The sequence below is a fragment of the Apteryx rowi genome, unplaced genomic scaffold (genome assembly GCF_003343035.1).
Source record: "Apteryx rowi isolate R43461 unplaced genomic scaffold, aptRow1 scaffold_7, whole genome shotgun sequence".
Lineage (NCBI taxonomy): Eukaryota > Metazoa > Chordata > Aves > Apterygiformes > Apterygidae > Apteryx > Apteryx rowi.
In genome coordinates, this window is record NW_020450982.1 from 4,987,657 (window position 1) to 5,000,341 (window position 12,685).

The window sequence follows — 12,685 nt, forward strand, 5'->3', positions numbered from 1 at the left end:
TCCTTGCGCAACGCAACCCGCGCGCGGAGAAGAGCGCAAGCCAGCAAGCTGTGGAAAAGGTTCCCATGCTGATCTAGGCTGCTTATTTTCAGCTTTTCACTCAGAAGAAAAAGCATGTGAGGAGCCAATTTCAATTTCTGGTTCCCAGGAAACTGCTCCCTGTGTTGTATTTTTCCTCCCCCAAAAGAAAAAAAAAACAAAACAAAACAGTATTTTCACAGAATGTTGAAAAAAGTCAATGTAAAAACATCCAAAAAATCTGGTACCCTCTTTTCTGTATTTAGTTATGGACTCCGTGTTCATTTAAATGATTAACAATGTTATTATTGAACTGACAATGGTTGGATTGTTAAATAATATATTGGACATTATTCAGCAAAGTTCTACAAAGGTACCAAAATGTTCTAGTTACCAGAATTTAAAAAAAAAAAAAAAAACTAAAACATTCTGTTATTATTTTCAAGAACGAGTTTTCTACAACTTGAAATTCCATTACACTTTAACAGCGCTGAGCAAATTTCATGTGTGAATTATCACAAGCCTGACAGCTTACAGCATCAAGAAATAAATTCCCGTCATCAGACAAACTTGTCAAGATCTAATCAAAACATTTCAAGTATGTGAGATAATAAATCATTAGCATCTATAACAGGTTGTGTGTTTTATATCTAAAAAGGTATTTCTTCCACTCTCATCTGATAGAAAGACTTAAAATTTCCAACTAGGAAGTCTACGCAGCAATGAAAGCTTTTTGCCATTGAAAATGGATAAATAGATAATATCTAATTATTTACTACATATTATTATATGCATATGTTTGTGTATATTATATTACATATATATATAGTATATTGCTTACATCGTGTGAGCAGACATATTTATTTTATCCACTTCAAAGAAGACCTGATGTAACAAAGGTCTATTTTATTTTATATTTTATTTCAAAGGGTATTTTCTTCTATTCATATGACATATTTTCATTTATTCCAAAACTGTCAAACCCAGAAATTTTCAAACCGAATGTGTTAAGCCCTGAAATTTCATGGTATAGGCTGAAAAAGGAAAACTGTGACCTTTAAATCTCTTTATCTACCTTCAAGCCTTTGAGCCTTCAGGGTTCATGTTTACAAGCTTTATTCTAGTCATTTGGGCTGAGAAGTCACTTAAAAAGATAACACTTTGCTGCGACAGCACCACTCCAGTAATTGCGACCTTAAGATGCCGCCATAATAYTACAGGAATCACGATGCAATAACAGGAGTTGGCAAACTGCATTCTCCGCTGTACTGTACACTTGTTTTACTCATGTAATAAGAGGTTTAATACTTCCTATAATGAAACTATTTCAGGATTAAACACTTAGAACGTTTTTAAAAAAAAGGGGGGGGAATTACTTGGCTTTGTTCATGAAATCATCTTTCAAAATCTATGATCAGCTGAGTTTCAGGAAGGACAAAAGTATTTATAGATGGCACGTCAATGCAATTGAAATAAATTTTATTCTCTCCATGTAGCAATCGCTTTCAGCCTGTACCTGCACCCTGGCGAACACAGCGCAGCTGTGGAATCAATAGGCAGCAGTTCAGATTTAATACCTCTGCGGTCTTGACAAAGACCACAGTCACAGCAATCCATTTTTATACCTGTTGTTCCACTACACCTCATTTCCTATTAGCCTTAAAATCCCCTTCCCGAAGCCCTGCGAGCCACCCACCAAGGCGCTCCCCAATGCCCACAGCACCTCTCCCTTCTGGAGGAATCCCCGGCTCCCTCCTCCACCTGCTCTCCCAAGGCACAACCGCTAACGGCACTGCTTAAAGTCCTCCGAACCAAGCCAGGCCTGCAGGGGCCAATGCAAAAGCGTCGGAGCTGGAAATTACGTGACTGCAAGCAGCACGCTTACGGGCTTTGCTTCCCTGACTCACCACTGAGTTACTGTCTACTGAGTTGCTTCCCAGGGAAGAAAGAAAGAAAGAAAATGCCTGGAAAAGGAAACAAGGAGGGAGCAGGCGGCAGTCAGAGCTGATGACCTATTTCAGGACACCCATTTGGGGATGTTTCAGATACCAAATGGTGAACGAAGCACTGTGACTGGCCTTGCTTCCACCCACTCCAAGGAGTTTGTCATTCCACGTCCATGTGTCCATTAAAAAAAAAAACATTTAAAGAGGTAACATAACTAATGAAACTCTGCTGAGCTGTGTCTAACTAGTCTGAAATACTGTTTACAAAGTGCAGCAATAATCCTTTAAGGAAATATGCCAGCTTATCCTAMGGACATTTTTCATTTAAGACCACCCTTCTGGCGAGAAGAACACATGAATATACAAGATTTCAAACTGCCTCTTCCGACAGCACCGCCTGCCGCCCCGAGCACCTTCCCGGCCAGTACCTCTCTATATTACTATTCTTCCTTCAGCCAACCTCTGTGCCACCTGCTCTCTAGGTCAGCAACATAATCCTTTAAAGGGGAAATTAACCTTTTGCATTTAATTTATACAAAGAGATAAATAGCATAAGGATACAAAATTTAAGAAAGAGGATTGTCACACATTATTCACACAGAAGTTTCGGAAGTGAGAACAAATAGTTACTGTCACAGATCCTCCATCACTAAAAAATAAGAAGTGTATTAAATCTTGCAGTAGTTAAATGACAGCAACAGACTGCTCTGAAAGTTAATTTTTTTGCATCAGTTCCATATTTCAAGGCATAATTATTAAATGTGCAAGCCGATCTCTACATGACAAAAGAAGCAGCAGATTTTCAGACAACTAGTTAAAAAATGAATCTTAGGAAAGAAATTTAGCTCCATGGAACTTATAAAAGGATGGTTCTACTACCCTCCTTCAACCCCTTACATTTGTTCCCACTTATCTTATCACCTCAAATTATGCAGACATAAAACCAGGTGGACACGGTAACACTGTGGTTCAGGTTCCACAACAGGACCGGATCCTCACCGGCCCTCTCATTTTCTTGTGTAAGGTATGTTTGCTATGGGAGAGGCAGCAAAGGAAGCTCAAACAGAAAATATATTGGCCATTTTAAGCATGATTTGTCTGCTTATGTGATACACTGTTTACTGCCTATACACTGCAAATGTATTCTGTTGTGATCTTTTGTATACAGAAACTGTGTTTTAAAACAGAGTTGCTTCAAGGAGCAGAAAGTGTGCTGGCTTTTTGCATACACATATGCACGCTATATGAAACGGAAATAAAGTCTGGAAACGTATTTTTTCATTGACCTACAAGACGACCCATATCCTTTGAAGAGAAAGTGCGAAGCAAACAGGAGCCCATCACTCAAAATTGTCACTCTCTCTCAATCTTGCAATTTGTCCTTGAATATGTAAGCTGCGCATATGGCACAGACCCACAGGCAAAGTTGGATGCTAGAGTGTGCACTGATGGCAGCTTAAACGTAGTCCTTTCAAATTAAAGTGAGAACCATCGCTACCGTCGGGATGTTCAATATTTCTGCCAGAGCAGACAGCATGGTTCCTGAGATTGCCTTTGACCTTGGCTTTCTTGCAGGGTAGCTCACTATCGTACCAGTTGGGACAATAGACAAATATTTTTACAGCTATAACAGTAAATACATTTCAGTTAGTAAGTTAATATTTCACAGATGATGAAATTCCACTGACACTCATTGACCTAGTACCACGCACTCACGTTTTAATTTTTTTTTCCCTTTGCTGACTTTGTTTGCTTTAGGGTATACTACCAACCAGCAGGGGATTAATTAAATCTCTTTCTATATATAACCATTTGCATTACAGAAATGATATAATGAGGGCTACAATCTTCAATTCTGATGGAAAATACAACCTGGCCATGCAAGGACATAAACCATAATCCATCCATCAGATTAACAGGAAAGAATTTTTCATGGTGATTAAAAAAAACACCCCACAGTAAGCTTCTCTTTCTCCTATCAGAATCTGTCAAGAAAAATAATTTCCTTCTTTTCACTGGATCATTGTAAATGGTATTAAAAACAGTACTTTTCAATTTCTGTCTCAAGAAATGATTACATCTGATCTTATTTGCCAAACTCATTGGCAAAGAATTTTAAACAGCAACACTAACACCATATCTGTGTTGAATGTCAGATTAATCTATAGAATATACTGCAGATATTTTCTATAATTTACTGCCTTTTTAGAAACCAAAATCAGAATCATATTGTTAGATCATCTGCTTAACTCCAGAAATGCTTAAAATACAGAAAGCGAATACCCAAAACACTTTCCAGCATCTTTCAAAACATTGAGAGGATCCAGAGTTTAATTCCCAGAGGCTGCTCAACGCTGTACTGAGATGATACCCGCGACTGCACTAAACACAAATTGCTTTGGACAACATAGGCCCAGTGATAAGCATCTTCCCATATTCCCAGTACTAGCCAAATGTTACGGAGCAGCCCTTCCCGAAGAAATCCCACCCTCACGGCCACAGGGTGCCAGACCCTTGGGGACAACGCGCAACGCACGGGAATAGTTAATGGTATACCTGTTTACCTGTTCAGCATTATCCTAAATATCCTATGACTATCAAAGCAAACTAGACTTATTATTTGGATTACTTCTCCACTTCAACCGAACTTACATGTCGGTAAAAATGTCATTTGCAAAGTGCATGAACACATAAAACCAACTGGGAAAAAAGAAAAATTTGATGTTTGGCTGACAGGCAACCTTGTTTCTCTAAGTAATCAGTTTATATCATTCTTCAAACCAAGGGGTCAAGCATCAGCCCTTGATGCTTTCAAAGCTTTCACCATCTTCTGGCCTTTCTCCTCTCTAACTTAGAAACCTCTTGCCAGTCAGCAAAAATAAAGCTTTTGGGTTTTCTTTCAAAATACGTAGCCACTACAGAAGAAAATAAAGCTAAAAGACCTTTAAACTAAAGGAAAGCTCCCAAATACAGCAAACCATTTCCCCCTCTTGCATCAAGCCCCTCTGTAGGTAAAGCTAAGGAGCCAAATCACATCTGTGTATTAACCTGTCAAGGATATATGGCTCCAAATGTTGCCCATTAACCTTTCATACCATTTAACCTCAGGGCTTTCCATAAAATTAAGACTATCGGTTATGAATACATCTCAAAATACCTAAGAATCCCCACTTTTCTCAGATTTTTTTTCAGTATCTCCCTTCCCCCAAATCCTCTTATGCAAGCTGAAGCGCCTGCTCCAGGCTTTGTGCATTACATCACCTTTCCGAAGCCCAAAATCCAACATTTGGCAGTCCGCTATTCTAAACATCACACCATGCAGCACACCATGGGCCACACTGAACCCACCCATGGCAGCGAATGCAACGGCAACCGCACGTCGTGGCTTGGAGAGGCAGATGACAGTAAAAATGATGCGTGCAGATTCCAGTCCCAAGCAGGCGAATGGAGAGTTGCCCAACCCCAGGAACGAGCCAGCTGCCGCCGCCGAGCTGCTGCCCGCACAAGGAGAGGCAGCTGGCAGCCAAGGAGAGGGTGGCCCCATCGCTCCCGCAACCACCGCCATGAACAACTCGCAATTCTCAAAGTCACATTTCCTCCACAGCTTTCGCTCCTATCTCTGTTACTCGGCACTAAGAGCAAGGGGTCACTCTAATTTCATGCTATCAATAAAGCAGCAGACTCTTTCTGCAGTAAGGCAAATAGCCGGTTTCATACTTGATCTCGAGCTTTTTAGCCGAGGTTACRCAATGAATGGTTTCTCAAAATTAAAGGCAGCCTCCGAGAAGCCTGGTCAAATTAAGAATAGCAGGTACAGTAACTGAGCTGTTCAGTCCTTAGATGTCAGTAAACTAATTTGCTATCAACTTGATTGGTTTCCTCAAGGCTAAAAAAAACCAGCAGCAGCTCTCTTCAAATACACTTGCCAAACTTATTTTTGAATAAAACATATCACATAAAAGATAATGTTTTGAAGATGTAAATTCATGTGCAGGAAAAAGTAAGTTTAAAGATTACTGCTTGTAATTAGTAATCCAAAGAGTCCTAGATGTGATGCAGAAACAGGGAACATACAACAGAGCAGGAGGAAAAAAAAAAGGCAAATTTGCTCTGAAAATAGTCAATCCGTAGATCCAACAGCAATGACTTCAAAGGACCATTACGATAACTTATTCCCCAAAATAAATAGCAACAGCCACCTAAGTTGCATGGATCAATTATGTAAAAAGTGAGATGTATGGTAGCTCTCTAAATAAAGTCAGGTCATGCTTTAAAATCTTAGCAATAACGTATTTATTAAATGCTCCAAATCTTCATTATAGATATTACATATTTGCACAAATTAGCCTAAGGGAGGGGGAATACTGAGAGGAATAAAGTGCACAGCGCAGACATCTCATTAATTTTTCTCATTAGTTAATTCTAGTTCTACAAGGCCATGAAGCAGATTACTGATCCGCCCCGTGTGCCAAGCAGCATGCCCAGCACTGAAGAGCCATCCAAAAGAGTGGGAGCAACTGTTCAAAATCCTCTTTCATTCTGCCAGACTGCACCAGTCTGAGAAATTTTAGTCCAAGGTTATGTTCCACATAAATTTGGAAAACGCAGAAAAAACAAGAGTGCCATCTCGGAGACATACWGGACTGCAGCTGTAATGCTATTGTTAGAAAGCGCTCTTAAAATTACTCTGCCTTGACTTGCACCAAAAATTCCCTCAAGACTGGGCATGCAATGATCACAAGGAAACAGTCACAGCTGCTAAAAATGCCAAGAGCATTACAAATAAACAAATCCAGTTTTATTCTCTCCCTTGTTCTGGCTCAGGACTAATATTAATCCATGATTAAGTCAGTTGCCATTTCTACTATACATAAGTCTTCTCCTTAAAAGGTGGTTTCCAAAGGAACTGAGAGCTGACATCCAGGCTACCTGACCAGCGATTTTATTTATAAAAATCCTGAGACATACATTATTCAAGTTAAAATGTTGAGTAATCAAGCCCAACATAGTTTTGGTGGCTTTCAGCATCCTTCTGGGCTCCCCTTGATAAAAGTTAAATGAAACAATGAGCATCTCACTCCTGGAGCTGCTCATCAGCTCATATCCATTCTGTGCAATGTAATGCATACTGCAAACAAAGATCACAAGTTACCAAGAAAATTATATTGTCTCAATCTATGTATTTCAATCTGACACTGCAGTTGGGCCAAAAAATATACAGTCTCAGCTCAATAGTAAAATTATCGTCAATTAAAATTATCATAAGCGTCAAAATGCTTCTGTTTATTCTGTCAGGTTCGTTTCTCACTAAGTCCCCAGCCATAAAGTATCTGAAAAGTAGGTAAGCAGAAATGAAAGGGTGTTTTTTTTCCTGAAGAGGCACCACACGTCACCAAATTTGCTTTGTCAGTGTTAATCTTGGACTTCTAACACTTTTTTTTTTTCTTTTTTTTTTTTTTTTTTACAACTGCACATTTTCATTTTATCTTTACAGCTGCACATTTTCAACTGTGTTAGACAAAAAGAAAATCCACAACATCAAATCAATCTCAGGAAGGCTGAACAGCTTAATGGCCCTGATATAAGGGCAAGTTWCTTAATAGTAAAACTCTGGTGGAAATTCCTAGGGAAGAAACACTTCCCAATTCCTCAAAAAGCCCCAATGGAGGAGTCTCCCCCTCCTCCTCTGAGGCTGCAGCAAGTCCGTTCCACATACATCACGCCAAAACACTTTGAGAAATTGAAAGCATGAGCAATCAATTTTAAAGATATTTAGTAATTAGTCCTAAAAGGAATTCTAAGCATATAAAGCTCCCTTGCCTTCATCTAGCGTATGACTGATGGCATCTGTAACCTCACAAGGCATCCATTATGCTCAGGAGTTAATCACATCTGCTCTGCATGGACATTATTTACAGGACAAGCACGTGCAATTTTTCATTGCTTAGTTAGGCGACCCGAGGCTCTTGAGCTCAGCCCTCACGTACTGCCGCTCGCCAGCACAAGCAGGGACGGAGGGCAGGCAAAAAGCGCCCAGGCACGGGGCTAAAGACGAGTGTTCGCTCTGCGAAGAAGGGCATATGCTGGGCACCACATGAAAATCTTGAAAAAATGGATACCAGCTGGTATTTACGTCTTGGTAAACAGTCGACAGAACTTACTCAAAAATTTACTCAAAAAAATTATACTCAAAGTGGACAGTCTGATCCTGCTTCTATCTGCTGGGCCCCAAATTACAGCCAAACTGAAACAGAAATCCCCCCAGACGTGGTGAAGGAAAGGGCTCTGTTACTTCATTCCCAAATAATATTTACAGCAGAAGAAAACAGCCACAGAAGTTTTACATTTGTATTATATATATATATATATATAGGAATGGATTAATCCCCTGGAAATACGGAAAGAGGTTAGGAGAAGGGAAAAGTAGCAAAAAAGCCTTACTTCCATAAATTACGACTCTATTACCCACACCATGACTCACTTCAGAGTTAAAACACCAAGTATTTCTAAAACTACTTTTTAATAATTAGTCCTGGAAAACAAAACCTTCAATGAAAAACAAACATTAAATGAAAACACGCTCTCCCACCAYCTCCACACACCTCCTTTCAAACGGGTGTTTCGTTTGTTTGGGAATATTTAAATTAACCAKAACGACAACAAATTATTTTGGCACTTAAAGGCGCCTCTTCATTTTGATGAGGAGGAAGAACAGCAATAACCACCAACCATACCCTACTTCCAAAACGAAAATCTCAGATGACTTGGAGGGAACGACACTCCGCACCATGTTCACACACGGCAAGACTCTGAAGGCAACGTGTAAAACGCAAAGCTGTGCTAGGCCAAACCCAAGATGATGCAGATGACACTGAGGGTGGTGAAAGGTTTATTTTGCTGTACGCAACCAAATCCTCGGGCTTAGAGAAGGCAGAACAGACCTCGGCAAAGCAGCACCTATCACTTTCAAAATGAAAGGCAGCTGAGCTGGGGCTCATCGGCTCTGCCTGACCTCATCCACCAGCATATGCTTAATCACCAGCTCCAGGCCTGGCCTGCAGGTAAATCATATATCCTGCAAATGTCAAGGGAATTAAGGGGTTTGGACCTCTAAGATTTCTCATATGAGAAAGYATGTGATACATCTAACCATCTTTCACAGATTTATTTCTGAACAATTTTACATTTAATACTGTTGGATAACTCAGACTTACATGGTGCCAAGAGATCTGTTTCGGAGTAAAGGAAAATTCATTCCCAATTAAAGTACTAGTAAAACACAGACACTCACTCCCAAAGCACAGATTTGAGAAACCGCAGACTGCGCTTAATGACTTTTAGTTCTGATGGGCGATTAGTGTGCTCTGTAATGGACTGATAGAAACTGCTGATTCTATTACAAGGACATGTTCTGGCTAGCATTTTTATCTCTGTTGCATTTAAATTATAAATACCAACTCTGTTGAAAACATGAGAAGACAAAAGATATTAATCAAGCTCCAAGYCTTCCGTCTTCTGTCTTTTATAATACTTCAAATTAGAGCAAACACTGACTTCACCACCACAAAAATTCTCAGGTAATCAGGACTATCTGTACCATCATTACTCCTCCATCCAACCAAGCATATCGCTCTCTTCATTCTCCAAGGCTTTTGGAAGAACTGCAAGTTTCATTCTCAGGTGTTGGCTTCAGAGGCAGATTTCAAGACATATGTCAGGTTGCACCTATGGGAACAAGTTTCCAAAGTCTTTGCACGACTCGCCCATTCGTGAGAAACTGTCACTGAGCAGCCTTCTTCTCCAGATGGGATCTGGGAAGGGCCTTTGCTGAAACGGATACACTCTAACACATGTCCTTGTTCACACGTTCAGGTTCAATGCAATATATAAAGCATTCAGTATATAGTGGCTCCTGGGTAGGCAGCACATGACTGCTTTATTTTAACAGTCTTTAATACATTGTGCTTAACTCAATGTCATTAATGTGCTGTAGAACAACTAGAATACCAGAATCTAAGCCCATGCTCCTCTCTTGCACATTTCATACAACCTACAAAAAGTTATGTGCACTGCGGGGGGGGAAAAAAAGTGGCATGTAAAGTAAAAAAAATTACAGACAAATTTTTAGTACATCTAAAGGATGAAGTACAGAACGGGTGTGAACAGCTAAAAACCAGCTTGATACCTCTGAACAGCTTTCTCACAGCTCAGTTTTATTGCAGCTTTCCTTTGCACTCACCTAGCAATCGTCTCCATTTCAATAGCCTGTCTCAGAGTGGAAGTTACAATGTTAATGTGCTATATATATATATATATATATATTTATTGGTACTTAAGAGGACATTCTGTACAAAGAATATTTGTTACAGTACCATTTGCTACCAGTACCAGTCCAAATTCTTATTTTTCACAATAACCACTAATGAGACACAAAAATTCTTATAAGAATTTTTGCAGAAGTTTCTGCATTTATATTTGAGAGGGACCCAAATACAAACAAAAAGCTAAAAAGAAAATAGTTTAGTGGCCATCTGTGGTGAAATAACCTAAATGGCTCGCAAAGAAAGACTCAAGATCTAACTTTTCAATGGCAATCTTCTACAGCATTATCTTTGGTAAAATAAATTGTCTCCTACATCAGGAAAACTCTTAGTTTATTTGTATATTTAAATCATTAATCTCTATTTAGACATTAATGTTTTAACTTACCCAGCACTGCCCCAAGACACACTTGCAAGCTGCGTGACTCACTGACTTCCCACAACACAAGCGCAGCTTTAGCAGCCAGAACCAAGGATTATTTATAGAATTAAAGTGATCCTGTAAAATCATTCATTCCATGTGAAAAATCTGAATCRCAGTTCATTAACTCTCCTATAAATTTAAACTCTGATAATGATAATTTTCATTTCTCTAGAACAGTTTAGGAAGGGTAAAATTTTCTCAACATATCCTGACTCCAACAAGTTCAAAGCTTTTTTAATATATTTTCATTTTTCAATTTCTCACAAAGTGAAAGAATAGCAAAGAAAAGRAAAGACTGTGAGTGCTTTCCATTTAAATCCTGTTCTTGAGGTTAAAAACATTACACCAAATTCATCTCAGAATTTGAGGATGCCAGTTAACATAAGAAGAAAAATATAACTGCAATCAGGAACTTTCTGGATTTAAGGGTTTATTTTTAATAGAGACCTCATATTTGTTGAATTCAGAATTTTAATAGGGGAAAGCAAAAACACTGTCCAACCCAGAAATTRCACATGATTGGCTGTCGGGGGATTTAAGTAACATATATAAAGCCAAAGTAATCCCACTGCAGCTTCTGGGGTTACTGAAGATTTACATACATAGTAAGTGACATTTTAGACTTAAGTGAGCAAAAACCATTTAAGATGTGACAAAAACTTCAAGTCACAAGTAACGCTTTCACACAAGATACTTTTTCACTGTTATTAATTCTCCACTGTCTTCTTAATAGCTCGGAGCTACATTTCATGCTAATGAATTAGACTAAAAAATTATTTTCTACCCATCATTTACTTTAATAGAAGTATTTATCTTTAAAACAACCAAAAGTATCAGCCTGAGATTTATTTTAGAAAGCCTGAGATGGCTTACACAGAGGTTTGGCAAAGAAAAAAAAGAAAAGAAATACACCTTCAGAGAAAAGGTTATTCAGATGTAGTGTGCCCTCTGCTTTACTAGAGGATAAGCCCCTGCGAAAGGGCATTGCTTTCTAAAGCTAGTGTTGGAAGATATTTCAGCTAGAGGTAAAGTAACGCAAATCATGCTCCCTCCCTCTTCTGAAGCTGCAAGAAGCTAATCAGCCTTTATGCCTGGTCTACTTAAATTGCAAAGTACAACTTGTTTAAAAATCAATAGACATTATGTACTACTTATTTAAAAATCAATAGATGTTATAGATGAATAAATTATTCTTTTAATTTTCCTAATAATTATAACTGAATATTTATAAGCCTCTCTCTACCTAAGTTTAACAATAAATGCACATGTACATTGAGAATTTAAATGTGCACTGGTTCTAGGTAACAGAATATATAATGTAAAACTTAAACTAGAAAGAATTCTTTATAAAATAACTACTGAAGAGTATTAAACCCTATTTTCAGTCTTAATACCATGAGATTTGCTAATTTTAATATATTTAAATAGCATCTCCCTTGCTGCTCAATCCTAGAAAGAGAATAAACATGATATAACACTGACAAAGCAACTTAATGGTGGAAAAAAACCTTATTTTCAAAACAATATAGGGACCCTGCTGCACAAATTTCCTCTCATTTCAATGGAAAAAGTAAGGAATTAGGTTTTACTGTACTGTCTGAAAATCTCAGCCCGTGCTTTTCTTCACAAAAAACAGGCTTTTGCCTTGATGAACTGAGATATTCCAATAAAGATATACGAGCCTGAGAAATGCAGGAAGCAAGAGGGGGCAGAAAAAGCCAAAAGACGAATTAACAGTATAATAGCAATATATAGGAAAGGCAAATGAGATTGCCTACAATGCCAGTTAGCTAGCAAGTGCAATACTGAACAACAGATCAAAGCAGAACTAATGCTTGAAGCCCAAAAAACAAAATGAAAGTACACTTTGGCATCAAAAAACCAACCCTGATAAAATAGGCATCTCAGACACCTACCTACAGGAGGATAAGCAATGAGATAAAATGTCGCTAGCATCAACTTTTCAGGAACGATAG

The 12,685-nt window shown here is 38.6% G+C and overlaps 1 protein-coding gene across 13 annotated transcripts in view; it reads right to left on the reverse strand.

The window, feature by feature from the left end:
• MAST2 (microtubule associated serine/threonine kinase 2) overlaps positions 1 to 12,685 on the reverse strand; it is a 206,067-nt gene that overhangs the window by 119,456 nt on the left and 73,926 nt on the right. The window lies entirely within an intron of this gene.